Source organism: Taudactylus pleione, unplaced genomic scaffold, assembly GCF_031769625.1.
Source record: "Taudactylus pleione unplaced genomic scaffold, aTauple2 ptg000103l, whole genome shotgun sequence".
NCBI classification, from domain to species: Eukaryota; Metazoa; Chordata; class Amphibia; order Anura; family Myobatrachidae; genus Taudactylus; species Taudactylus pleione.
In genome coordinates, this window is record NW_028284505.1 from 710604 (window position 1) to 738371 (window position 27768).

The 27768-nt window shown below is 45.8% G+C and overlaps 1 long non-coding RNA gene across 1 annotated transcript; it reads left to right on the forward strand.

Annotated features, from left to right (window-relative positions):
* Positions 1–311: 311 nt before the first annotated feature.
* On the forward strand, positions 312–27020 carry LOC148525589 (uncharacterized). Its single transcript, XR_015878263.1, has 3 exons — positions 312–546; positions 14433–14491; positions 26659–27020. It is a non-coding gene; the product is annotated as an uncharacterized LOC148525589 (long non-coding RNA).
* The last annotated feature ends 748 nt before the right edge of the window (positions 27021–27768 follow it).

Genomic DNA, 27768 nt, shown 5'->3' on the forward strand with positions numbered 1-27768 from the left:
AGGCCCTACAAGTTGGAAAGCTAAATTGCATATATGTGCAAGTCTCTCCCCTCCTCTAAACTCCCCAGGAGCTAGGATACAGCACCCAGTAGGACGCAGGGTTGGCTCCTGTACCTATAGCGGGGGCTTATTGCCTCTGTTCCCCTGCAGAGACACCCCCCTCCTCCTCCCTGCACTGCTATCACTCTGCCAGCTCTGCAAACTGCTTATGAAAAACCTTTCTCATTAGGATAAAATGCAACATGTGAGTGACCCCAGATCATATGTGTGCCTGGTGATGACTTAGCTGGAAATCAGGCCTGCACCAAACAGTATGTTGCTAATTAGCATTAGTCTTCAAGCCTGACACAGGGTAAAAGCTAAATAATTGTGGCTGGTGTGCTGAGTTCTGTCTGGGACCATGGACTGAGAGCTCCTGCTCTGCTCTTCCTGTAGTACAGGGGGGGGGGGGGTCACTCTGTGATTATCCCCTGTGGTCCTCTCTCAGAAGCCACCCACCCATCCATCCAGGACAAGTCACACCATAGAGTGCAAGCTCTGCGGCAGGTGAGGAGGCAGGAGTCCAGGGTTAGGGATATTCTACACTTCTAGATATGACCAGTAATACGGAGTCCCCCAGTGTCACATTGTATCACAGCATTATACTGTTCTATATCCACTGCAGAACAGAATACACCAGAGCCCGGGGTCAGCCCCATGATGTCCGGGTGCCCTGTAGTTACACAATGTACACAGATGTGTCTGACTGTTTAGCATCGATGCTTTGTGTATACTTCAATATTTACTATAGGGTCAATGTAATATATTGCTGTGGAAGGTAATGTGCATGAAATGATGTATATTATTACTTTGTAAAATATACACTTCGACTATACACATAATTTAATATATATACACATAGGTATACGGCTGTGTGTATGTATAATATTCACACACACATATATATATAATATGTGTGTGTGTGTGCGCATATACACTGTACACGTGTATGTCAGTCTATATGCATGTATGTTGAATAAATGCATAAATCTACATGTTTACGTGTGTGTCTATGTATGTGTGTGTGTGTATGTATATGTGTATATATGTGTGTCTATGTATGTGTGTGTGTGTGTGTATGTATATGTGTATATATGTGTGTATGTATATATATATATATATATATATATATATAAACCAACGGTCAGGCACTCCCCACAATGAAGAAAAGCTGTGGTCGGTCCTCGCACATATAGATATAGACAAGCAAGGGTGTGGGTGTGTGTATGTATATATAATATATATTGAAAATGTATCTATGTGTGTGTATATATTACACTTCCCAGCTGGTGTGGCACTCCTGGCTGGTAGACACATTACACTGGTAGACATATATGCTGCACCAGTTGGGAAGTATATTGCATGTTTATGTATATGTGAAGGCACCCGGCCATTAACTTTTTACAGGGAGAGACATACATACATATTTATATATTATTATTCTGCATGTAGAATGCAGACAGGGGAAGCATTGGGAGACGTATAATCTCCTCCATGGCACCCAGTCTTCCCTGTGAGGCCCCCATTAGGGTGAGTATGAGGGTGAGCTGAGTGAGTGCAGTCAGGGAAGCAGTAATCTCCCCGCTGTATAATCTGCTAATAGGAGAGATTGGGAATCTGTACCCCGAATCAGGCAGAGCCCCTGTATTTTCCCTGCACTGTGCGGAGCTCTGGTCACTGCGCTGCGCTCTGCGGGGCTCTGGTCAGAATGCGCTGCGCTCTGCGGGGCTCTGGTCACTGCGCTGCGCTCTGCGGGGCTCTGGTCACAATGCGATGCGCTCTGCGGAGCTCTGGTCACTGCGCTGCGCTCTGCGGGGCTCTGGTCACAATGCGCTGCGCTCTGCGGGGCTCTGGTCACTGCGCTGCGCTCTGCGGGGCTCTGGTCACAATGCGCTGCTCTCTGCGGGGCTCTGGTCACAATGCGCTGCTCTCTGCGGGGCTCTGGTCACAATGCGCTGCGCTCTGCGGGGCTCTGGTCACAATGCGCTGCGCTCTGCGGGGCTCTGGTCACAATGCGCTGCGCTCTGCGGGGCTCTGGTCACAATGCGCTGCTGGCTTTATGCACTCTGGATATTTAAATTAAATAAATCTGAATTAGCAAATGATTACTGAGGTCACATACACGGAGCACAGGGATTAAACACAGGCTTGGCAGATTCCGGGGTGCAGCAATAATTGGGGGAGTGCTGTAGGATTACTGCTCCTCAAGTGTCCTACACTGGGTATGATCTGATGCAGGGGAACCTCCGAGGTCTGACAAGTGCTGATAACAGCACATTTATTTATATATGTAATAATATAATATAATATTATATATATGTATATGATCCAGTTTACAGTGTAGAAATATTATTATCTGCAGGAATCTCCAATCTGATTTATTCAGAGATTAAACATAATTTTGGAGGAAGAGAGCAGTTCCAGGTAATCTATTGGGTGTTTAAATCGTAGTTTGGATAATAGAGTTTTATAAATAAAATCAGTTGCAAAACCAGACGTGATACACAATCACAGTTCTGTTGGATAACTGAAATAAATATTTTTCAAATAAAACTGCAATTAGCTTAATATTTACATTTTCAATTCCACGTGTTCCTTAATATCTCCATGAATTATATAAACACACACACACTATATATATATATATATATATATATATATATATATATATATATATATATATATACATACATACATACATACATACATACATATATGCAAGGGGTTGTCACTTCCCCTCCGCACATAGCTAATTAATGGGGATTTCTTATTGGAATGGCCCAGTGTGAATGAATTAGTAGCCATACAATGTGATGACACGTGTAGGGGGACGGGGGATACATTACAGTGTGCAGATAATGATGTAACAAGCCTGTCACCTGTCATTACTATGGATGGCAGGACCTGGGCTTCTCAATACAAAGATATTTAACCATTCACATGCCACTGCCTGAGGCCCTGGCTGACTAGTAACCCACACTGTATATAGACGCACATTTACTACCCATATACATATACATATATATATATATAATTATTACACACACACGCGCGTAGCCCATGCAGTATATGTAAAGATGTGTATTTGTTAAAATGTATAGGCATGAATGTATGTATGTATGTATGTGTGTGTGTGTATGTGTATATACAATATACATATATATATATATATGTATATATATGTGTGTGTGTGTGTATATTTATATATATATATATATATGTGTGTATGTATGTGTGTGTGTGTATATATAATATACCGTATATTAGGAACACCGCATATACCACAATTACAAAATATGTATGTAACTTTCTATAGTAGCGGAACAGTATTATAACCTAATAACTATGTCTTGTGGTTATTCCTTATAAAACACACACGATACAGAGAGCAGGGGCAGATACATGAGAGGGGCAGATACATGGCAGGGGCAGATACATGAGAGGAGCAGATACAGAGGGCAGAAGCAGATACATGGCAGGGGCAGATACAGAGGGAAGGGGCAGATACAGAGAGCAGGGGCAGATACAGAGGGCAGGGGCAGATACAGAGGGCAGGGGCAGATACAGAGGGCAGGGGCAGATACAGAGAGCAGGAGTAGATACATGAGAGGGGCAGATACAGAGGGCAGGGGCAGATACAGAGGGCAGGGGCAGATACATGTCAGGGGCGGGTGAACATTACAATGTAAGTCAGTGGGTGACAGGGACATTCTGTTGCTGGCAGCTCTGTCTTATCACTACAGCACAGGTGTAATGAGACCTCACCTTACCCCCCCTCACCCCCTCTCTATTGTGTATCAGCTGCTTCAGGTGTCAGGGAGCTGTGTCTGGAGGGGGAGATCTCCTGTCCTAAGAGTAGAATGGCTTCTGGTTGTCTGGGTATGCTGGGACTTTTAGTTTACCCAACATTTACGAGGCTACAGCTCACCTGAACCTGACCTGTAAGTGTGTGACTGGCGGCTGGACGGTGTGTACCTGTGAGTGTGTGACTGGCGGCTGGACGGTGTGTACCTGTGAGTGTGTGACTGGCGGCTGGACGGTGTGTACCTGTGAGTGTGTGACTGGCGGCTGGACGGTGTGTACCTGTGAGTGTGTGACTGGCGGCTGGACGGTGTGTACGTGTGAGTGCGTGACTGGCGGCTGTACAGTACATGGACATTACTCAGTGATATTAGAGTGGCAGTTGCACTAAGCAGTCAGGGCCTGATTCAGAGCCGCTCGTAAGCGGTCGCTCGTTTGCTCCGAGAGATGTTCGCACAACTGCGCATGCGTTGTAATAATACGCATGCGCGAACCAGTCATTGCGGTCGGAAATTGTGTGCTCGCAAAATATGCCTGCTAATTTGAGTGACAGAATGAGGCGTTTGTGGGTGGTAACAGGGGAAGGTGCTTGAAAACGGGGATTGGAGATCCGAACGCAGGCGTGCCAAATGGTTAAAACGGGCGTTTTAAGGGTGTGGATAATTAACAAACCAGCATCATCGACCACGTCACTTGGTTGTCTTTTAGCCTGAACTGCTCGCTTAATTGCGGTAGGAAAATCCAACCACAAGCACTGCGAGCAGTTCAGACGCCTTTCGATGTACTTGATTAATCTAATAAATAGCGGAGATGACGTAGGATGCGAGCGGCCAGGGGGCGTTTTTTAAAAAATAGCGAGCGCATGTTTCGTTCGCTCATTCAGACATAGAGGCGTCAACAGACCGAAAAGAGCGAGCGCTCTATTTAAATATCCGGCCCCTTTTTCTGAACGAGCGAGCGCAATTAGCGTCCGGCTCTGAATCAGGCCCTCAGTCTGGTCTGTGACTCTAGGGTCTGTCTGGTAAGCTGGCTTCCCCTGAGACCATTGTCCATGGGAAGGGGAGAAACATATGTAATAAACATGAACAATTCCCCCCCATGCTCTTATTGCTAGATACACACAGATTTGAGTATATTATTTTTCATGCCAATTTTGTACACATATATGAATATATAATGCTGGCACCATGGGCCTGATCCAGAGATGTATGTTCATTCCAGGATGAACGTATATCTCCGATGTTTTGGGGTCTGTCCCTGCGCAGGACCCGTTCTGCGCATGTGCCGAATGAGTCCTGCGATCTTGTTTGCAGACCCCCCAAGCCGCAGCATGATCGTCATGCCACAGCAATTGGGGAGCGGAGCAGGGGCTTACCTGGGCACCGTTCCTTGAAATGGAGGCATGTCACCTTCATTTTGCTGGAGGAACGAGGCCAGGGTCTGCGGTGGACACAGATTGATGGCCTCCTGTGTTGCCAGGCACCGTCCCAGGCCGCGGGAAGCTTTAGCTCCCACAGCCTGGCCAAAGGGACAACAATCGAGACTGATGGTCACGACTCACGATTGTTTCCGATGATGATCCCAGGCTGCGACCACGGTGCTTGTGTGCGGCTTACGTGCACTTGTGCACGGCTCTGCAGATTCGTCCATCTCTGAATCGGGCCCAATGTACAATGGTGGTAAATCCAAGCACTCTCATATTTATTTTCTGATATATAAAATCTGTTTTTACACTGAAGTAAAATAAAGTGTGATATTCTGGAATAGCTCCGCGCATGCAGTGTTACATGCTGCGAATTTCCAGGTGTTCATTCTGGAATCCATTGCAAATAAATATTATTTTATTTCCCTGGTAACGGTAAAGCAGATTCACCAATTACCAGATGTCCAATGAGACATCACAAGCGTTCAGCCTGACCTGTTCTGTATCCTATCACAGTAGAGGTTGGGTAAAGCAGAAGTGAGAGGTGCAAACGGCATTACAGGGAAAGAACAAAGGAAATCTGCTTCTTACATGCTGCTATCACTGATTACAGTACATGGGCAGCTTTGGCTGGTAGGACATGCTGTGACTTCTAGTTTCACACTTGGGTTACGTCCATACTCTCCCGGGACTGCCGGGAGCCTCCTGAAAATCGTGTGCCGCTCTTGCCCCCCGCAAGAGTAGGCAAGTCCAGCCCCTGTGCCCCTCTGCGGCCGCACGTGAAAGTGGGCAGTTCGGGGTTGCCGGTGAATCGCATCATCATAGAGCCACCCCCTGCTTTATAATGGCGGTAATATCGGCATTATAAACCAGGGGCGGGCTGCAATAACGTGATCATGCCCCCGCACCGCCCACTTCAGCTGCCCCCACACCTCCTTCTGCACCGACCTGGTAGCCCCCTCCCGGGGCCAACTATGGTTATGTCACAACGGGGCTAACTCTACATCCTTTCAGCACTCATCCTAACCCACCACATGCTCTTTCCTTCCTATCTTCACGCCTGTCTGTCTGCCCGTCCCCTTCTGTGTCACTCCCGTCTGTCTGCCCCCTCCCCTTAGAATGTAAGCTCTCATGAGCAGGGCCCTCTTCCCTCATGTGCTTCTCTTTACATTTTCTTCTACTCTCTACTCCCCATTAGGGCACCTAACACGGGACCGCCAACTCCCGGCAGCTTATTGTGAGTGCTTTAATCACTATTTCAGCAATGTATATAAGTTGTGTCCTTGTCCTGCACTGTAATGTACTGTAAGTTACTTGTTTCTTGTTCACCTATTAGTTCTATGTACTATGTAAGGCGCTGCGGAACACTTGTGGCGCCATATAAATAAAGGATAATAATAATAATAATAAATACCTACCTCTAGGGCATAACAGACCAGAATATAGATATATTTATTATTTTACTGTGCCATGGAGCGCAGCTAACTTCCCTTATGCTGCCCATCCACTAGGCGATTATACCTAGCGATGGAGCGATCACGACGGTCGTTATCGCTCCCTCGCTTGGTAATCGCCCGCAAATCGGGCAGAAAAGGTTAAAAATGACCAGCGATGCGCCCGCTGGTCATTTTTAACATCAATCATCGCCCGAACATGATGGTTAACCTGACGACCGCCGTCAGGTTGCCATGTTCGGGGATGATTGATCTGCCTACACTGAACGTCTGAACGTTCAGTGTATGCAGTTCACCCCGCGAGAGATGACGGCGTCGTAATCGTGCCGTCGTCACCCGCATCGTTAAATGGATGGGCAGCATAACTCAGACAGACAGACATGCCAACAGACAGACCCGCAAACAGACAGACCCGCAGCAGCGTTTTTAAATCATGGGTGGAATATTTTGCATATGATGCAGTAATTTACAAGGAATATTTAATCAGTCCCTGCCCCAGTGGAGGTTACAATATATGTTGCCTACCACATGGACACATAAATACACTAGGATTAGTTTTGACACACAAACATAAGGAGAACATACAAACTCCACACATTGGTGAGAATGGAACCCAAGACGTCGGTACTGTGAGACAGCAAGCTAACCATTGCGCTGGAACAACTGGCACAGACCCACACAAACACCGGGAGACATACAAACTCCACACAGATAGGGATGTGGCCATAATCAAACCCATGTCCTGAGGCAGCGGCGTTACCACTCCGGAATGCATCACATTCTGGAAGTTGGTAGATTTGGCAGCATCGCATCCCCCATAGAAACCTATGGGGGATGTGTCTGCCCGCGGGAATGGAGGGATCTCTGATACCTGCTGCGGTCCCTCCTTTATACATCTGGGGGAAACTTAATATTTGTGGTTAACCCCTGAAAACTGGTGTTTTTGGGGATATAGCTGCAAATATAGAATGAAAAATGGGCCCCTATATCTTTGTAAGACCACTTCGCTATATGGCTAATACAGCCGTTACTATGCTGTCTCTCGAGAGGTCAGGCCATCACTGCATGTGATCATACGTCCGTCCAGCAGAGGGCCGCCGGCCGCCTGGTCGCACGGTTGCTTAGCATGACCAACAGGTCTCTGAACCAGTCCGAATTGGGCACCCTGAATTGTTTCTACCCATGAAAATAGCGTTCAGGCCTCTCAGTAGTATGGAGTCTCATCTTAGAAGGAAAAACGTCCCATCTGCTAGTAGCGAGCATCTTGTCTTGGAGTGTCCAGGTGGCAGGGTGAAGTTGCTGGCACTGATTGGTATATACAAAGAGATGGGCCACAGCGTTGCTGTAGGTTTAGGGGTCTATTTACTAAGCAGTGTTAGGAGACAGAGTGAAAAGTGATAAGGTGCCAGCCAATCAGCTCCTAACTGCCATCTCACAGGCTGTGTTTGAAAAATGACAGTTGGAAGCTGATTGGCTGGCACCTTATCACTTTCTTATCACTTTTCACTCTGTCTCCTAACACTGCTTAGTAAATAGACCCCTTAATCTGCAAAGCGCCTTTGTTACACTCTGTACACTCTCCTTAACAGCCACTAGTACACAATGAATGCACATATCGTTATTCATTTCTATGTCCGAGCGTTAAATAAGCTGCTCTGTGGGTTTGCAATGCATGCAGTGATAACAGTATAGGTGTTTGCCAGTGTAAGGGACAGGGTTACTTAAGACCCCCATGGGAAACTACATGGTTGGCACTGTGAATGTTGATGTGTGTATATGTGTCCTTATTACCCTTCATTTTTGCACCATGTGGCGCCATACACATGGTATATCTAGATGCTGCACCACGGTAGTTCCTTTCGGAGTTTTACCTAAATCTTGCACAGCAGAACATCTGTTTTCTTTGTGCCGTAGCTGCATACAAACACAATTGTAGTGTACTGGGCACTGAGGATTTGTACTTATGTGGCAATCGTGGCGGTGTAAATTCGCACATCGAGCGCCAGGCTGCATGGTGGGACGCGTGGCGGGAAGCATACCCGCGGTCTCTTGCTTTTTCCTCCCGTTAAGCATCCATGTCACATACTAATGTGTCATGCAAAGACGCTAGTGGCGTTCAGGGTGCTCGCAGGTTGTGCTTTTGTCGCAGTGCAAAACAGACGCAAACCTATGGCGTGGTTTAGCCACATTTTTCATGGTGCACCAAGTGGGGCTATTTGGTCCAATTTGAGGATAGGTTAGTGAGGACACACCAGTGGCATAGAGTTACTACTGGTAATATAGCGCCATTTTCCCGGTTATTTCTGTAGTGCACACATTCAGATCTCAGGAAACTTGACGCTTACGCCACGTTCCCAGTGATACCTGCGGCGCTGACGCCATTGTAAGTATTTTGAATGGGCGCAGGGTGTGCGATGTGGGGCACCCGTGTACCGATAAACATGCACATGAATGAGCGGTATTGCGTTTCATTACATACCGGATAGGACACGCCGCCACCTATGTACTATGGCTGTGTCGTGGCGACAGCTTAATATTTATAAAACTTGGAAGTTTCTTGTGAAAGGGTCACCAAGAAATCTGACTTTTCCCCAAGACGTTCTGGGAGTTTTCACCTGGTAATGGATAAATGCAATTACAAGCTGAGGAGCCATCAATCATAAAGAACAAAGAGGCAGAAAGCAGGAGAGAGCGCGTCCTGAATGGCCGTCCGGCTGCGGGGAAGCGACCTGTGGAGAGGGCAGACGTCTTACACTGATGATGGCGAGATCAAGCTTCAGATCCACATTGTAATCCCAGGAGCACATGATCCCACGGATGGACACATACGCCCAGGTTCTGAGGGATTGAGTTGTTGGCACTTGGGGACACGGTGACAGATTCACATGTGTGTCACACGTGCAGCAGCTCATGGTTTTTACATTTACAATATCTATTTGTGTACTGTATGGGTCAGGGTTAGAGATGGATGCATGTGGAAGGTGCTTCCGAATTGTGCGCCTGCGATAAAATTTGCTTATTCGATGGAGTTGTAGGCATCTTGTGGTGCACCCACAACCCCATACGTTTGCCTGGTCTCATACCCATCATCATATGCTTGATGCAAAAGGTACGCCTGGAAACCGGCATGTCCGCGGTACCGTCCGGCTCTGCATAGCCCGCAGTTCTGTCAATGCTCCCACACCTGGGTCTTCCGGCATTCACTGGGCCCTGGGAGATAATCTCTTCTCCAAGTGCCACTGTCCCCGTCCAATCAGTTTGTTTTTAGGCGTAACCCGGGTCATGAAGACCCGGGTCATCACTTTCACTCTTGAGCCGGGATCGTTGACCCAGGTTGCAAGTCCCGAGAAAAACCACTACCACTACCAGCAGGGTCGTGGACCATTTGGCTGGCTGGACAGTTTACCTTAACACTTAAATAAAGAGCCTGATTCTGAGATGGGAGCAAACACTTTTATTTTGTTTGCATACAGGATAAATACCGGCTGCTTTTGCATGTAGCCCACTAATTGCTGGATAACATTATTTTTACACTGCAGTTTAGATCTCAGATTAGACACGCCCAGGGGCTTATCTATAATGGGTGCAGGGTGTGCGGTGCACCCATACTTTCCCGCGTCGGGTCTCCCAGTGCTGTCAAATGCCAGAAAATGGCCATTTCCCCGGCGATCTGAGCATGCGCAATAGACCCTGGGCACACTCTAGTTGATTCTGCGGTGGGTGACCAGCTGCATCAGTCGGCTGCCGGCCACCGGAGTGAGAGGAGGGGGCCCATGTCGGGACATGCACACGGACCTCCTCCTCTCTGAAGACGCCCTGGACACGCCCCTACCAAATTTAAGGGCTCAATCCAATTCACTCCACAAGCGGGGTGGGCAATGTGCTGTTTTGACGGCATGTAAGCAACAGCATCGTAACTTGCCCGCCTTGCGGCCCTATATTGCCCTAAATTGGTGAATGTTTGTATACCGCTCTAAGGGGCTGCAAACAGAAATCCTGAAATCCTGCGGCTCTGTAAGTGTTGCGTATAGCCGCACTCGCTGGCACTTGTGACTAAAGCGCAGGCAATTGGATAAATTGCAGACACCTGGGAGGTGAGGCTGGGGTGCGAGGCACAGGTCTGTATCAGCCCCAAAAAGTATATACTTTTATAACAAATGCACAGCAGTAAATGGTAAAATGTGTCCGGTTACCAAGTAATAATCCCTCATTCATAAAGGGGATAAAGTTGTCAACTGATCTGGGGGGGGGGACAGATCACCTGGGCCCGGGCTTCCTGAAGGGCAGCCACAGCAGTCTCCTATGCCTGTGAGGGGGAGTGAGCACGCTGATCGCGCCCCCCCCTGGCTTTGAGCAGGGTTGAGGGGGCTCAGAGCGCCCCCCTCCCCAGCGCGTAGCGGTGCTGCAAAGTTTTTTTATTTTCCGGGAAGGGGGCGTGGCCACGCCTCCTGCGATTAGGTCATGCCCCCTGTTACCTGGGCCTTGACAGTGACGGATCCATGATGAGGTGGGCGATTGTGATGTTCCCCCCCCCCAGCATGTATATATAATATATATATATATTTATATTATATTTATTTTTTCTTTGTGTAAGTGGCACTATAGGGGCATTATCATATGGGCACTACTACTGGGGCATTACTATGGGTGCATTACTATATGGAAACTACCACAAGTGCATTACTATGGGGGCATTACCATATAGGCACTACTACATGGGCATTACTATGGGGGAATTACTACAGGGGCATTACCTCAGGGGGTATTACTATGGGGGAATTGCCAGGGAGGAGGGTGCCAAATTACTGTCTTGCCCCGGGTGACAAAAATCCTAGTTTCGGCCCTGGTTCTAGGATCAAATTGCTCCTTGTTTGCTCCTGTTTTTGACTTGCCCCTAAGTCTGAATCTGGACCACGGTCACGCAGCATCCCCCCCCCCACACCCAGGTATCTCCTGCTGTACTCCGCCACACCTTACAGTCTGCCCCACAAAGTGCTCTCCATCCTGCTACCTCTGACACCCCCCCTCAGTCAGCCAAAGACAACAATCTGAGGGTCACTAGTGCATTGTTACATCCCTGACACACTGACAGCTTCTCTCTGCTGTTAGTGTTACTCTTCAGGCTGGGAGATGACACAAGGGAGCAGCTGTTCCCTACTCTAGCAGAGGAATCTGTGCACCTTCTCCAGAGATCCATTCATGCGGTAAAGTCACATACAGGAGCTCCAGCTAAATACACCATGACGGATGGCACCACACTCCAGCAAATGGTCACATTACTGATTGTCTCTTCTCTAGCCTTGTTACCGCACTACAAACGCACATTTTTTATGGTTTTTTTACATTTTTTTAAAGCATTTGCAATGTACAGAATCTAAAATCAATAGCATTATATTACAGGGGTCCCTCCAGCTGCTATGGAACTACACACCCCAGCATGCCCTGATAGCCAAACTGTGGCAGGACATGCTGGGATGTGTAGTTCCACAATAAGGACATTAGAAATGACTAATATATCATTATTCACAAAAGAGACCTGTAATCATACATGCCTACTTCCCGGGGAGGCTCCCGATTTTTCGGGTAACCCCCTGCACCTCTGAAAGAGTAGGTAAATCTCCCACATCCCGCAGGATGGGGAGATTTTCCGAGACGTTTGCAGGTCCGTATGGAGGGGCGTGGCTAAATGACATAAATTGCATCATTTAACCCCACCCACTCCTCACGGACCCGCAAATCGCGGGTGGTTCCTGTAAAGGGGGTGGGGCTATTGTCTGGCCCTGCCCCCCAAAGATGAATAAAGCAGGTCCTCTCTGGCTGCTCCAGGAATGGTGCCCTGCAAAGTCGGTAAGTATGTCATTTTATTGTAATTTTGTACATTTAATTGTAAATCTTCAAGTTATTAAGTTAGGCATCCCAGACCAATTGTCACCGCTCTGTGACGTTTTCAATCAAATCCAACCAGTGGAAGGCCCAGAACAGGCTCCCTGGGTCAAAGTCCTTCCCAACGTACACCAACGGGAGGTCCGACCGGGACCCTAAACCCACCCTAAAACCTGGCCAGGATCTAACTGGACCACCTCACGTTGGTTTCATCCCAATCATTGCAGGGGTGTCTGAATGCATAACCGGACAAACAAACAGATAATATACATACAGAAATGATAGATATAATATTATTTTCTTTCCCCCAATACTGATTGTGAAGGAAGAATGAAATATAAATAAATATAAAAGTAAGTTTAAAAAAAATCCAAAAAGAGTAATAAATGCAAATTGAATTAATAAAAGATATATTTAATAATATTAGATTTTTTTTTTAAAAATCAATAATTACATTAACAATACTGGATAAGGTTACGAAAAATCCACTCCTGTTTCAGATTACGCCTTCGGATCATGGCGATAGTTACAGAACCCATGAGGTAAAAAAGGAAATTTAGAAGTAATATTTTGATACATATGAAAATTAACACAATTCTTTTCTATGCTTATGGAACTGTTCTGCATTATTACGAATGCAGAAAAATAATGCAACAAAAAACGTGATAATGCATATAATCTGCGAACAAAATTAATAATGCCATTAAAAAAAATGCGGAAAAGTCTTCAAATGGCATATTATCGTGAAAACCGCATTGATACATATGCCCCTAAATACAGAATATCAGGTTGACATTCTATTTAAAACAGAATCTATAGGAATACATATATTCATACAAACTCGGCACTCACTTGGTTTTCAACCTGCAACTCCTTTGAATACAGGGGATGTTGGTTCCAAAATATTGCAATAATTTGGTGGCCAGCTTAACAAATTATTGCAATATTTTGGAACCAACATTCCCTGTATTCAAAGGAGTTGCAGTTTGAAAACCAAGTGAGTGCCGAGTTTGTATGATATTTTTTATGTAGATGGTGTGGTCACATACCAAGGGTACCCCAGATGGTTGAGTGCCGTGGATTAAGCCTGTTTGATATATATATTCACAATTGGGTGCATAAATGTTGGGACATTGACAGAATTTTCATATTTTGGCCTCTATTCACCACCACAATGGCTTTGAAATGAAACAAACAAGATGTGCTTTACCTGCAGACTTTCAGATTTAATTTGAGGGTAATTACATCCAAATCAGGTTAACGGTGTAGGAATTACAACGGTTTCTATATGTGCCTCCCACTTTTTAAGGGGACAAAAGTAATGGGACAAACTAAACAATCCTAAATCTAACTTTCACTTTTTAATACTTTGTTGCAAATCCTTTGCAGGCAATTACAGCCTGAAGTCTGGAACGCATAGACATCACCAGACGCTGGGTTTCATCCCTGGTGATGCTCTGCCAGGCCTCTACTGCCAATGTCTTCAGTTCCTGCTTGTTCTTGGGGCATTTTCCCTTCAGTTTTGTCTTCATCAAGTGAAATGCATGCTCAATCGGATTCAGGTCAGGGGATTGACTTGGCCATTGCATAACATTCCAGTTTTTAGCCTTAAAAAACTCTATGGTTGCTTTTGCAGTATGCTTCGGGTCATTGTCCATCTGCACTGTGAAGCACCGTCCAATGAGTTCTGAAGCATCTGACTGAATATACCTGACTATATATAATCTATAATATATGTGTGTGTGTGTGTGTGTGTGTATATATATATATTACACACACTTGTTATTATTATTTTTTTTAATATATTTTTTATTTGCATACTTTCCTCACAGCAGGGTTCTCCTGATTGGTACTGGCACCCCTCCCACCTGAGTGAGCACTATATTTCTAGGTAAGTCCTGGATAAATTGACATAATGTTTTCGTATTAGGGATGTTAGGGACCCATGCATTTTTGGCCAAACGTGCTAAGAACCTCACTTATACTCCATATTAATTGTAGAGTTTAGCAAAATTATTTTGACCATCATTGTTGGTAGTGCTTAGAGGGTGCACTTGCATTATACTTACCACATATGAATGAGGCCTACCTCTGCCGGACTGGCTTCATCTCATAACCATTGACACTGCTGGGTTTTACTAAGCGACAGAAGAAGCAGATTTATTGCAGAGATTTCTGTACTTGTGCAGACCTGCTCCTGGCTCGGGGTATAGTGAGCTTGCACTGGGTAATAGTCCTTATTAGATAGCTGCCTCACATGATATAGCATCATACTTGCCTACTTTTAATTTTTCCTCTCGGGGAGAAGCACTGGGAGGAGAAGCAGGTGGGTGGTGACGAGGGGCGGGGCCTGAAATTTTGCATCATTAAGCACTGCCCCCTCGCAGTAAATTACCATGAAAAGCACATATTTAAATAGGGGGCTTGGCTAAATGACACAATTCTTGTGGAATAACGTCATTAAGCTCCGATCTCTGTGAAAATTCTCCTCATTCTGTCAACTTCACTAGGAAGTGGGCAGGAATGCGGGACAAGTGCCTACTCTACCAGAGGTGCAGGGAGAAATACTGAGAGCCTCCCGCGACTTCCGGAAGAGTAGGCATGTATTTATAGCACCCAATGGTCTCCGGCCACAGCTGGACCATCTCCCTTATCACAGGTCCACAGATTAATATGCTTAGCCACCACACCACACCAGCTTAGGCTAGATATGACTGTTATTGGAGCTGTTTTGGGAAACCTTAGCCTAAGGTGGTGGTAGTCAAAACCCACCGATATGCCGCCCCGAAGGCTTAGGGGTGGAATATCGGTGGGTTATGACTACCACCCGTTTACGTACAGGTCAAATAGATCCACCGAGGATGCTGCTCTTATTGTTCTTCATAAGGTTATGTGTCAATTAGAGAACAGGGACTCCTATGTAAGATTGCTGTTTGTGGATTACAGTTCCACTTTTAACCCCGTTGTGCCAGTGTTGCTAATTGCCAAGCTCCGAAAGATTGGTTATGATGGGCCCACATGTAATTGGTTGTTAGATTTTCTGACTAACCATCCACAGTTAGTCAGGATGGGTACTATTCTCTCATCTGAACTTGTACTGAACATAGGAGTCCCTCTAGGGTGTGTCTTAAGCCCCTTTTTATAGTCATTATATACTTCTGATTGTACTTCAAATACGGAGTCCAATTTTAATGTAAAATTTGCGGATGAAGCTACGCTTGCGGGGCTGATTAGTTATGCTAGGTACACACTAAACGATGTGTACCCAGCACAATGTCTCATGCAGCGGGTCCTGGCGGGGGTGCTAGCATCAGTAAGTGTGTACACACTTGCTGATGCTGGGCATGGTCCCTGCTGACGATATCGTCGTTAGACCTGCTTGCAGGTCCGATGGGTGATGTCGTTGATGACGTGCGGGAGCTCGCACTATTAGTGACATAGCAGGTACACAATGCCCAATGTGGGCGATATGTCATCCGATCCGCCGAATCGGATCACGTATTGTCTAGTGCAGAGGTTCCCATACGTGATCCTCAAGGCTCCCCAACAGTGCAGGTACTAGAGAGATCCATGGCTGTGCACAGGTGACTTAATTAGTACCTCAGTCAATTTGATTAAACCACCTGTGGTCAACTATGGGCATCTCTAAAAGCCTGAACTGTTTGGGAGCCTTGAGGACCACGTTCGGGAACCTCTGGTCTACTGTGTACCCGGCTTAAGGGAGAGGAGGACCGTTATAGGGAGGAGGTGAAGCAATTTGTTAAGTGGCGTGAGAATAACAATTTGTTGTTAAATAGTAAGAAAACTAAGGAGGTAGTGATAGGTTTTAGAAGATTGAGGAAGACCACCCCACAACCATTGTTTTAAAATAGCGAGGAGGTACAGATGGTCAGTGGTATTAAGTTTTTGAGAATTAATTTTACTGAGGATTTATCGTGGACATCTCAGCTGTGGTTGGAAAGCTTGCGAAGACTTTGAGTAGCGGGTTTATCGAAGCACACGCTTGTGAGCTACTACCGCTGCGTAATTGAGAGTCTTTTGTCTTATGCTATTACGGTGTGGTATGGGAATTTTAAGTGTTCCGATCGCGGCTCTCTAGATAGAGTAGTTAGAGCCGCTGAGAGAATCATCGGCCAATCTCTGCCTAAGCTTGATGATCTCTTATTTAGGAGGAGTATAGCAAAGGCCATTAAGCTCATCTCTGATCTTATTCATCCATGTTACTCGCTTTTCGCTTTCTTGCCCTCCAAGAAACGTTACTGGTGTTTTGGATGCCGAACCAGCGGGTTGCGGAACAGTTTCTTTCCCTCCTTAATTGTTAGCCTGAATCTTTAATACATTGGGGTCTATTTACTAAGCAGTGTTAGGAGACAGAGTGATAAGAAAGTGATAAGGTACCAGCCAATCAGCTCCCAACTGTCATTTTTCAAACACAGCCTGTGAGATGACAGTTGGGAGCTGATTGGCTGGCACCTTATCACTTTCTCATCACTTTTCACTCTGGGCCTGATTCAGAGCCGCTCGTAAGCGGCCGCTCGTTCGCTTCGAGCGATGTTCGCACATCTGCGCATGTGTATGGGTTGTAATGCGCATGCACCAACCAGTCAGTGCGGTCAGAAAACGTGTGTTCGCAAAATTGCGAGTGCCTGCTAATTTGAGTGACAGGATGAGGCGTTTGTGGGTGGTAACAGGGGAAGGTGCTTGAAAACGGGGAGTGGAGATCCGAACACAGGCGTGCCAAACGGTCAAAACAGGCATTTTAAGGGTGTGCATAATTAACAAAGCAGCGTCATCGGCCACGTCACTTGGTTGTCTCTTAGCCTGAACTGTTTGCATGATTGCGGTAGGAAAATCCAACCGCAAGCACTGCGAGCAGTTCATACGCCTTTCGATGTACTCGATTAATCAAATACATAGCGGAGATGACGTATGATGCGAGCGGCCAGGGGGTGTCTTTACAAAATATCGAGCGCATGTTTCGCTCGCTCAGACATAGAGGCGTGAACAGACCGCAAAGAGCAAGCGCTCAATTTAAATAGCCGGCCCCTTTTTCTGAACGAGCGACCACAAATTGCGTCCGGCTCTGAATCAGGCCCTCTGTCTCCTAACACTGCTTAGTAACTAGACCCCTGAGTATCTTAAAATTTTGCTGGAGTTGTGAGTGCAGTGCATTGTAATTTCACTTCTGCATTTTTTTTGTAGTGACCATAAACCATTTGACTTATTTTATTAATAATGTCTGATGCAACCGAACCATTTGTTTTCTTCTGTGCATGCATCTAAGTCCCAGATTCAGTGCGCACAGCATTCGCGAGTTGCGATTGAGATGCCCCTTCTCAGGATATGTTCCTGGGGTGGTGACAGGAAGGTGGCTATACAGGCGCACGGAGATGGTTCATCGTATGGGGCGTGTTATACGAGTGTCGCTAATAGTGGCTGCGGGCTCAGATGCATAATTGCTGCCAGTGGAGGACATGGGGATAACGCAGGTTTGACGATGCGATCGATGGTGGTGTCAAGATGTACTAAGCGGTATTACAGCGTCTATAGATGCACAAAGTGGGCGTCCCAGTCCCTGCACATTCATACGTATGAATGTACACCAGCGAAGGGAATTGTAGCAGCATTTGCATAAAGTCGCAAGCGTGCAACCGACAAAGGACGCAGACACAGGTGCCGATGCTGCGTCCGTCTCGCAGTCAGCCCCGATGTCCTCAAACACATGAAAAATATAAGATTTTTTTCCCCACAATTTCTGATCCTTTGTCACCATTAGAAAAGCTCAGCTCCTGGTGTCTTCTCCCTACAGGATCGACGGGTGCTGAGAGCTAGTCCTTTACACAGGGTTCTGACCACACAACCTGACAAGTATTTAGTTTGGCGTTACTATTCTACTTGTTTAAAGATGTACAGGATCAACAGCCAGATCTTCTGACCTGGTTTACTCAGGAATTAACACGCTCATTCACATTGTACAAAATAAAGGAAGACAAAATAGTACAAATAAACTTATGTTACACTGAGCTGTGTGTTCACTGATCTGTCATTACACTGACAGCGGCTCTGTGCGAGGATAGTGCATTAATGTTGTGTTCAAATCTACCTGAGTGCATGAACGAAGATACCATAACGCAGAAGAAGATCCAAGATCACCAGGAAAATGCTTGGGTGATGATTTACTTGTATTTAAATTTATTAATTTGGTTTAATAAAGGAGTGAGTTTCATACTGCAATCTTCCCACAGCAGTGTGCTGCTTGGGGACCCTGCTCCTTCCACTATATAACTCTCAGCCTGTGGCTTCCTGCTGTCTCTATTCCCCTCCTCCCATCATGTCACTGCCCCTGTCATATGCAGCCCTGTCCTCACTAACACATCACTCATCTCCTGATATACTCTGTGCTGCTTGGGGACCCTGCTCCTTCCACTATATAACTCTCAGCCTGTGGCTTCCTGCTGTCTCTATTCCCCTCCTCCCATCATGTCACTGCCCCTGTCATATGCAGCCCTGTCCTCACTAACACATCACTCATCTCCTGATATACTCTGTGCTGCTGAGGATCCTGCTCCTTCCACTATATAACTCTCAGCCTGTGGCTTCCTGCTGTCTTTATTCCCCTCCTCACATCATGTCACTGCCCCTGTCACATGCACACCTGTCTTCTATAACGCATCACTCATCTCCTGATATACTCTGTGCTGCTGGGGACCCTGCTCCTCCCACTATATAACTCTCTGGGGCATATTCATCAAAACATAATTATTACATGTGATAATTATGGTTTGAACTCACTGCGAGTTCAAACACAGTTTAGGAGCTTCTTCAAGCTGCGGACTTCATTGTCCCCCCACCACCACCCCAGCGGATGTACGATCTGGGTCCGCCCCCTGTGGGTGTACAATCCGGACACTCCCCCCTCGGGTGTACAATCCATTCCGCCCCCTCCCCTCAGGTGTTCGACCCCCCCCCTTCCCCGCGGATTTGCAACCCCCCCCTCCCCAATGTGTCTTACTGTAATACCCCGCTGTGCAAGGTATTACGTTTGGCAGGGTATTACATTTGACAGTTGGAGCGCGTGGCAGTTGGACGGGGCAGTTGGAGCGTGTGGCAGTTGGACGGGGCAGTTGGAGTGCCACTGGGGGAGAGATTGAGCTGTGCTGGTTGGAGCTGCTGGCACCGCCATGCTGAAGAGGCAGATTGGCTCTGTCAGGGGGGAAGCTACTAGTGACCATCCCCATATTCTTGCCTGAGCCTGGAGTGTGCGACACCCATTCAAGGTGGTGCTGTGTTAGGGCTGCCCAGATTACTGAGATACTGTCCAGTGCTGAACTGGCTCAGCTGGAACAGACAGCAGGAGAGAAGGTCAGTAACGGGACTGAGAATCACCTCACGCCTGCAGAGCTCCTACACAGGATCCCCTCATACAGGATCCCCTCACCAGTTTTATCAGCAATTGTTGTATTCTTTAATGACCGGGAAATCTTGCAGCAGTTTAAAACCTATTTATTTATGAGACATTACACTGAGCCAGGGCAAATACTAAAGAAATGAATACCCAGCGGTTACTGAAAACACCACACTGTGCTCAAAAGATCCGTGAGAGAGGTAAAGAGTAAAATACCATACAGTTACAGTTACAGATCCTTCTCCTCCTCGATTCCAGTTGTATGTAGTAAGCCAAGCATAGAACCATCATCCCTTCATGAAACCATTAGGATACAAAGGCCCTCATTCAGAGCCGCTCGCTATTTGCGGTCGTTCGTTCAAAAGCAAGGGGTGGCTATTCAAATGATCCGTTCGCTCATTGCGGTCTGTTCACGCCTCTAAGTCTGAACGAGCGAGCAAAACTTGCGGTTGTAATTTTGAAAAATACGCCCCCTTGCCGCTCGCACCATATGTCATGTCTGCTATTTATTAGATTAATCGAGTACATCGAATAGCGTATGAACTGCTCGCTATTCTTGTGGTTGGTTTTTCCTACCACTATATTGCGAGCAGTTCTGACTATAAAACAACCAGGTGACGTGGTCAATGACGCTGCTTTTTTAATTATGCACACCCATAAAACGCCCGTTTTGACCTTTAAGCATGCCTGCGTTCTGATCTCCACTCCCCGTTTTCAAGCACCTTCCCCTGTTACCACCCACATACGCCTCCTCCTGTCACTCAAAGTAGCAGGCATTCGCTATTTATCGAACAAACGATTTTCGGCCGCACTGACTGGTTCGCGCATGCGTATTACAATCCGTACGCATGCGCAATTGTGCGAACATCGCTCAGTGCAACTGCAAACGAGCGGCCGCTTACGTGCGGCTCTGAATCAGGGCCAAAATCCCTTTAAAGGTGCGTACACACATAAGGATTCTTTGAACGATTTAACTATAACGACGTCGGTATCGTTAAATCGTTTATAAAATCGTTCATCTTTTTAAGGTAAATGAACGAAAATCGTTCATGCGCGCTCCCGTTTGTAGTTTGTAGTTTATCGTCCATTGCACAGAATGAATGATGAACGATGTCCATTCACTGTATGCATGATTAAAAAATCATTAATCGTTCATGAAAATCGTTCATTCATTTAGTAACCAACGATTTTTATAAACTATTTTCGTTCACTTTTTCAAGGGAAAATCTGAACGAAAATCTATTGTTACTAACATAACATCGTTACGTGTGTATGCACCTTTACTGTTTTATTGAGACTTCACCAAGGATACTGAGTACTCCCTTTTATTAACCCCTCACCCCAATTGCTGTACCAATTCCATGTGACTGGCATCAGTACCCCGTGGAGTATACTATTCTTCAATCCATTAACGTGCACCAACCTCAGCTGCAACATTAATAGTTAAATTCCCGGGCTAGATTAAACCATATACTGTATCTAGATTTGTTATCTGAAATGATAATTAGCGAGTACTGTATATGGTAAACTGGTTAACTGATATTCATGTACACCGATAAATGTCGCCTGATAGATGTTCAGTTGTATGTGTTTTATCTTGTTATATGGTACTATGGACCTCATTCAGAGCCGCTCGCAAAAAGCGAGCGCTCGCTCTGAATGAGGGAGGACGCTTTTCTTTTGAAAGGCGGCCTCCTGGCCGCTCGCTAAGCTGTGGGTTACCACCCACAGCTTTAGCGAGTGACTAGGTGATGGTCGCGATGGTCGAGACCATCGCGACCATCGGGGCTTGCGACGAGACCCTTGCGGTAGGGTCTCGTCTACCGCAAGCCCCAGGTAGCTTCCTGCTCTAACAGAGCAGGAAGCTCCCTACTGACCTCACTGGTGATGTCAGTAGGGCCGCCTACAAACGGCAGACGTTTCTTCAGGAACGCCTCCGTTTGTCCGGCCACCCCCCCACCCCGCCTACAAAACTGGCCAAGCTGTCGATCAACATCGACAGCCGCCCATTTTGTAGCGAGCCCCGGAGCGAGTGCATTTGTCACTCGCTCCGGGGCCTGCGCACGTGCGGGGGGGGGGGGGGGATCTGAATAGATCTCTGTGCTGTGTGGCTGCCATGTAAACAGCAGCCTGTGAAGGTTATCGGGGGCTGAACGCCACCTGTAAGTGGCGTTCAGTATCATCATCTAGTTCCGAAAAAAATGTTTTTTCGGAACTTGATGAATAGCCCTGACACTTATTTTTCACAAAAGTATTTGAAAATTTTAATTTCCACACGCTTTTGTGAAAAAAAAAGTGATAATGAATAGGCCCTCAGTCTGTGGCCTCCTGCTGCCTCCATTCACCTCCTCACATGTCACTGCCCCTGTCACATGCAGCCCTGTCCTCACTAACATATCACTAATTTCCTGATATACTCTGTACTGCTGCTGATACCTGTCCCTGTCCTCACCTGTCTTTTCATCCGCTGTACCGCTCTGCAAATCCCTATACTTGCTCCCCATTTCTGCCAGAATCCAGTTTGTTTCTCCTCGCCTACCTAAATACTAGCCTATCCTACCCCCACCTACCTATAGCCTATCCTACCCACACCCGTATAGCCTATCCTACCCACATCTTATAGCCTATCCTCCCCACACCTACCAACAATCTATAGCCAACCCTACCCACATCCTATAGCCTAACTAACCTACCTACAATCTATATCCTATCCTCCCCACACCTTATTAAAAACTATAGCCTATCCTACCAACATCTATCTACATCCTATAGCCTACGATACCCCCATTAATCTACAACCTATAGCCTTTCCTACCCTTACCACCTACAATCTATAGGCCTCCCTCCCAACCTACTTATAGCCTATCCTACCCCATCTATGTACATCCTATAGCCAATCCTACCCACAATTACATCTAACCTATGCTATCCCCACCTACCTACAACCTTAGACTATGCTTCCCTTACATACCTATATCATATAGCCTATCCTACCCACACTTACCTACTGCCTATCCTATGCTTCCCTCACCTACCTACAGTTAACAGCCTATCCAACCTCCCACCTATTTACATCCTATAGCCTGTCCTACCACCACCTACCTACATTCTGTAACCTAGCCTACCCTTGCCTACCTACAGCCTGTCCTACCATCACCTACCTACAATTTGTAGCCTACCTCACCTACCTACTTCCTAAAACTTATTCTACTCCATCGTATAGCCTGTTCTAGCCCCACCTACCTACAACCTATAGCCTCTACTACCCCTGCCTAAATACAACCTACAGTCCATCCTATGTTCATCTACCTGCAATTTACAGCCTGTTCTACCCCTACCTACATCCTATAACATATTAGTCTTCATTCTAGCACCTATCACAAACCTTGCAGTTCCTCTTTCCTGCCTGGGGTTTCGCTCTGGTGCATCTAGCACACTCCGCTAATGTAACAAACTGCTTATATACAAACCAAAGTGTGCAAGAGGCACCAGAGCATAGAGCGACACCCAAGGCAGAAAAGAGGAACTGCAAGGTTTGTGATAGGTGCAGGGTGCTAGAATGAAAATGACATATCCTTCCCCTACATACCACATATAGCTTATCCTACCCCCATTAACCTATAATCTATCTTGCCTACAATCTAGTCTGTCCTACTCCCATCTACCTATACCTATCCTATCCCCACTTACAACCATTAGCATATTATGGCCCAACCAACCTATAACCTATCATACCTCAACCTACCTACAACCGGTCCTACTCACATCTACCTATAGTCTATCCAACTCACATCGACCTATACCCTATTCTACTACCACCTACTTGCAACCTATAGTCTATCACGCCCATAACTACCTACAACCTGCAGTATATCCTAACCCCATCTACCTACAACCTATAGCCTATCCTACCCACATCTACCTATATCCTATTCTACCCCCCACTTACATATAGCCTAACCTACTTCCTACTCACCTACAACCTATAGCCTATCCTACCCCCACCTAACTACAACCTATAGTCTATCCCACACACATCTTCCTTCAACCTAGTCTTTCCTAACCCCACTTACCTACAACCTATAGCTTATCCTATCCCTACCTACAACCTATACCTTATCCTCCCCAATTTTACCTACAACCAATAGCCTACACAATGCACACCTACCTACACCCATAGCCTATCCTACTCCTACTTACTTATAGTCTATTGCCTATCCTAACACACCTAGCTAGAACCTATCCTACCTCCACCTACCTTCAACCTACTGTCTTTCCTACCCTCATCCACTCCCTCTAGGTGTTATACCATTACAGTTCCAATCTTCAATCATGAACCTTACTAACTCCTATTGATCTGTCATCCCTCTGTAGAATGTAAGCTCTTAGGAGTCAGGACGTTATCTACACTCTATATGACATCTGATCTTTTTTTGTAAACATCATATTGACTTTAAATATAATTGTATTATGTATGATGTGTTATTCTGACTGAATGGATCTGTGGTTACAAATGAACAAAGTTGAGGATAAATCGCCCATTATAGAAATGCTCATTGATAGGTCATCAATAGTAGCAGCACCTAGGAATATGTCACCAATGGCAGTAGTGTCCAGCAGTGCCAACTGCAATAGTGTAAACTAATATGCCATCCATAGTAGTAGCATCTTGTAATGCCAGTAGCAGAAAAGGTTGGTAATATGTGCCCCTGTAATAACTATACACCCATTAACAGGGCATCTTAACAGCATTGTAGGCCGTGGGCAAATAAATGCACTTGGGCCCCTACGCACCCAATCACGGGAATAAATATGTAAATGGTCAAAAAAATTAAACCTTTAAATTAATTGGTACTTTCAACAAAAGGAACGTTTAACATAAAAATCATGATATAAAACAAATATTACGGACTCCACCTCCCTCTTCTCTTCTCCAGCTCGCAGTGCAGTTCATGCTTTGCACTGGAGCTGCGATTAAAGTATGAGGGGGCCTCTGAGAGTGGTGGCCCAGGAAAACGAGCCCTCTTAATCTGGGTCTGTGGCTGCAGGCTGGGAGACAGGTAGAGAATGCTGCCTGGGCGCTCTAATTGGGAATTGCATACAATCTATCAGAGTAGCCGGGGAGCATCTTTCTCTGCCTGCCTCTCAGCCAGCTGCCCTATGCATGGACCGAGTGGCCGCACACTCCATGTAGGCCAACCTACCCCTACTGGAAGGCCCCTAGAATCGTGGTGCCTTAGGCAGCTGCCCAGTGTGCCTATACATTAAGATGGTCCTTCCCATTAATAATAATTATAATAAAATAATAATAAGCCAGCAGTATACATCCCCAATAATATATCAGCTGTAATTGTAGTCTATAAGTAATTATCAGTGATAAGCCACCAATGCAGGAAGGTGAACAACAGCTTTAACAACCAATATGGGTTATTACTTATTATCAATATTGATTATGGCTCTGTGACTGATAACACTTTGGCCAGTTGATTTAGGTTGAAGCCAGGAATAATTTTGCTCTGGCCGTCAAGGTGAAGGGACTGCTCAATAGATAGGACGTAACTTCCTAATGTCCTTGGTGGGACCTAGCCCTACTGAACTCTGGGGGTCATTCAGACCCACTCGCGAGCGGCAGTCCGCTCGCAAGTGGGTCAATGTTCCCCACTGCGCATGCACACGACGGAGGGAGCTCCGTCGTGCGCATGCACGAGACCCGGCGAGCGAAGGACTTTCCATCGCTCCGGGTCTCGCACCAAAGGGGGCGTGCTGTTGATGTTGATTGACAGCACGCCCCCTTTGGTGGGCGTTCTGGGGGCGTGCCTGCCAGACGGAGGTGTTCACTAGTGATGTCAGTGGGAGTGATTTTGGCTCTGATAGAGCCAAAATCACTCCTGGCCTTGCGGTTGAGAAACCCGACCACAGGGTTTCACTCGCAAGTCCGATGGTCGCAATGGTCAAGACCATCGCGACCATCTTGTTGGACGCTCGTATATACTGTGGGTGGTGACCCACAGCTATACGAGCGTCCAGGAGGACGCTCCATTTTAATGGAGGTGGGCCCTGATTCAGTGCGAGCGCTCTGGTGAGAGTGTCCGGCTCTGAATCAGGGCCTCTATTCCTATACCCAGCCACCTCCTGCCTTTGGGTCAGCAGTCCTTTTATGTGTTTAATTACAATATTTTAGCTTTGTTGAAGTGTGCGTGCTGTTCTAAATAGACAGTTGCATTTTATGATCAAGCACCAGGAAACAAGAGTGGGTTTTCGGTGGGTGTTGAAAACACGACGATGGTATCGACCAGGATGCAGGAAGTGGAAGTCAGGATAGGACTTCGGGATTCATGTCTCTGCCAGGCCCTTTATGTGAAGCACCAATTTCCATCTATTTCAAGATCTCAATCAAAAAAGCATGAATTGTACTGTGCACTTAGTAAAGTTAATTGATCGCAGCTTGAGAGGTGTTGACGAATATTTTCCTTGTGCTGTTTCAAGATTTTTCCCCTCACAAGGAGAAGAAAATTACAAACAATAGGCCATTGGTGAAAGCTTAGCAAAGGATATCAGCCATTTGGAAACGTTCTTCAAAGACAAAAACTTCACGGATTTGATGCTCTTGAAACATGGCGCTTTCTTTGATTTTTGATTTTTTTTTTTCTTAGTTAACACATTTCCCCTGTAAACTTGGAAGCTGCACAATGGATATGGACCGGATGAAAATCGGATGCAAGTTTGCTTTTATCCCACACAAGCATCCGAAAAAAAGGAAAACTTCTAACGAACAACGAAACCTCTACAGCGCCAAAGATCACAGAAGTAATTGCATGTACTACACATGGTTTCTTGGTGGTCAGATAAGTGCGGTAATGTGTAATGATATTTGGATTTTGTGGTTCCATTTGGATTACAGACTTTTGTTTTTATATATAGGGTAACCACACACATAATAAATAAAACTGACTCAATTATTGGTGAAATATGTATGTGATACATTGATATATTTTGCTTCAATTTATTTCTCTCCCTGATGTGGGATTTGGGCAGCAGCCATTATGTGAGACAACGCGTCTTAACTGACGCTAATTGCACCGGGGGAGATGAGCGAATTCTCCTGCAGTTTGGATCTGGGAATGATTCTAGGAAATAATTCTATTTTCAGCAAATCTTTTCACAATTTTGTTTACTAGTTCAAACAAAAAAAAAAAAGTGTTTAGATGTTTTATGGTATTTTAAAGTTGTCTATGAAAGAGGACGTCTTTGGCATTTTGGCATTTTTATTATAAAACCTGTTCTAGTTAAATTATATTTAGTAAATAATTGTGTTCGAAAATATAATTTATAAGATTTTTTTTTTTTTATATCCCTGATTTCTAGAGTGGTTTGTCCGGCTTCATATCACAGAACTTTGTAAATGATTGAATTTTGTTACGTTGATAATATATTTATTCTTTCTCTATTTGAGCGAGCAATAGAAATATGAAAATATAATGAAGAGCGCACGTGTTGCGCTATGCTCTATCGCAGTCAGAGGAAATTCTTCCGGACAAATCAAAAGTGCAAAAAATGTACACATCGAGGGACTGTTAGAAGCACAATGAGGGTAAATCTCCAAAAAACACACAGCTAACGTATGTCCACATGTATGCAAAGACCCTTACTGTATACATCTCAGTGCATACTTGCCTACTTTTGAAAAGCTTTTCAGGGAGATTGTGAAAGCAGTGCCTATGAGCGTGGCGGGAAAAGTGGGCGTGTACTGGTACATCTGAGGG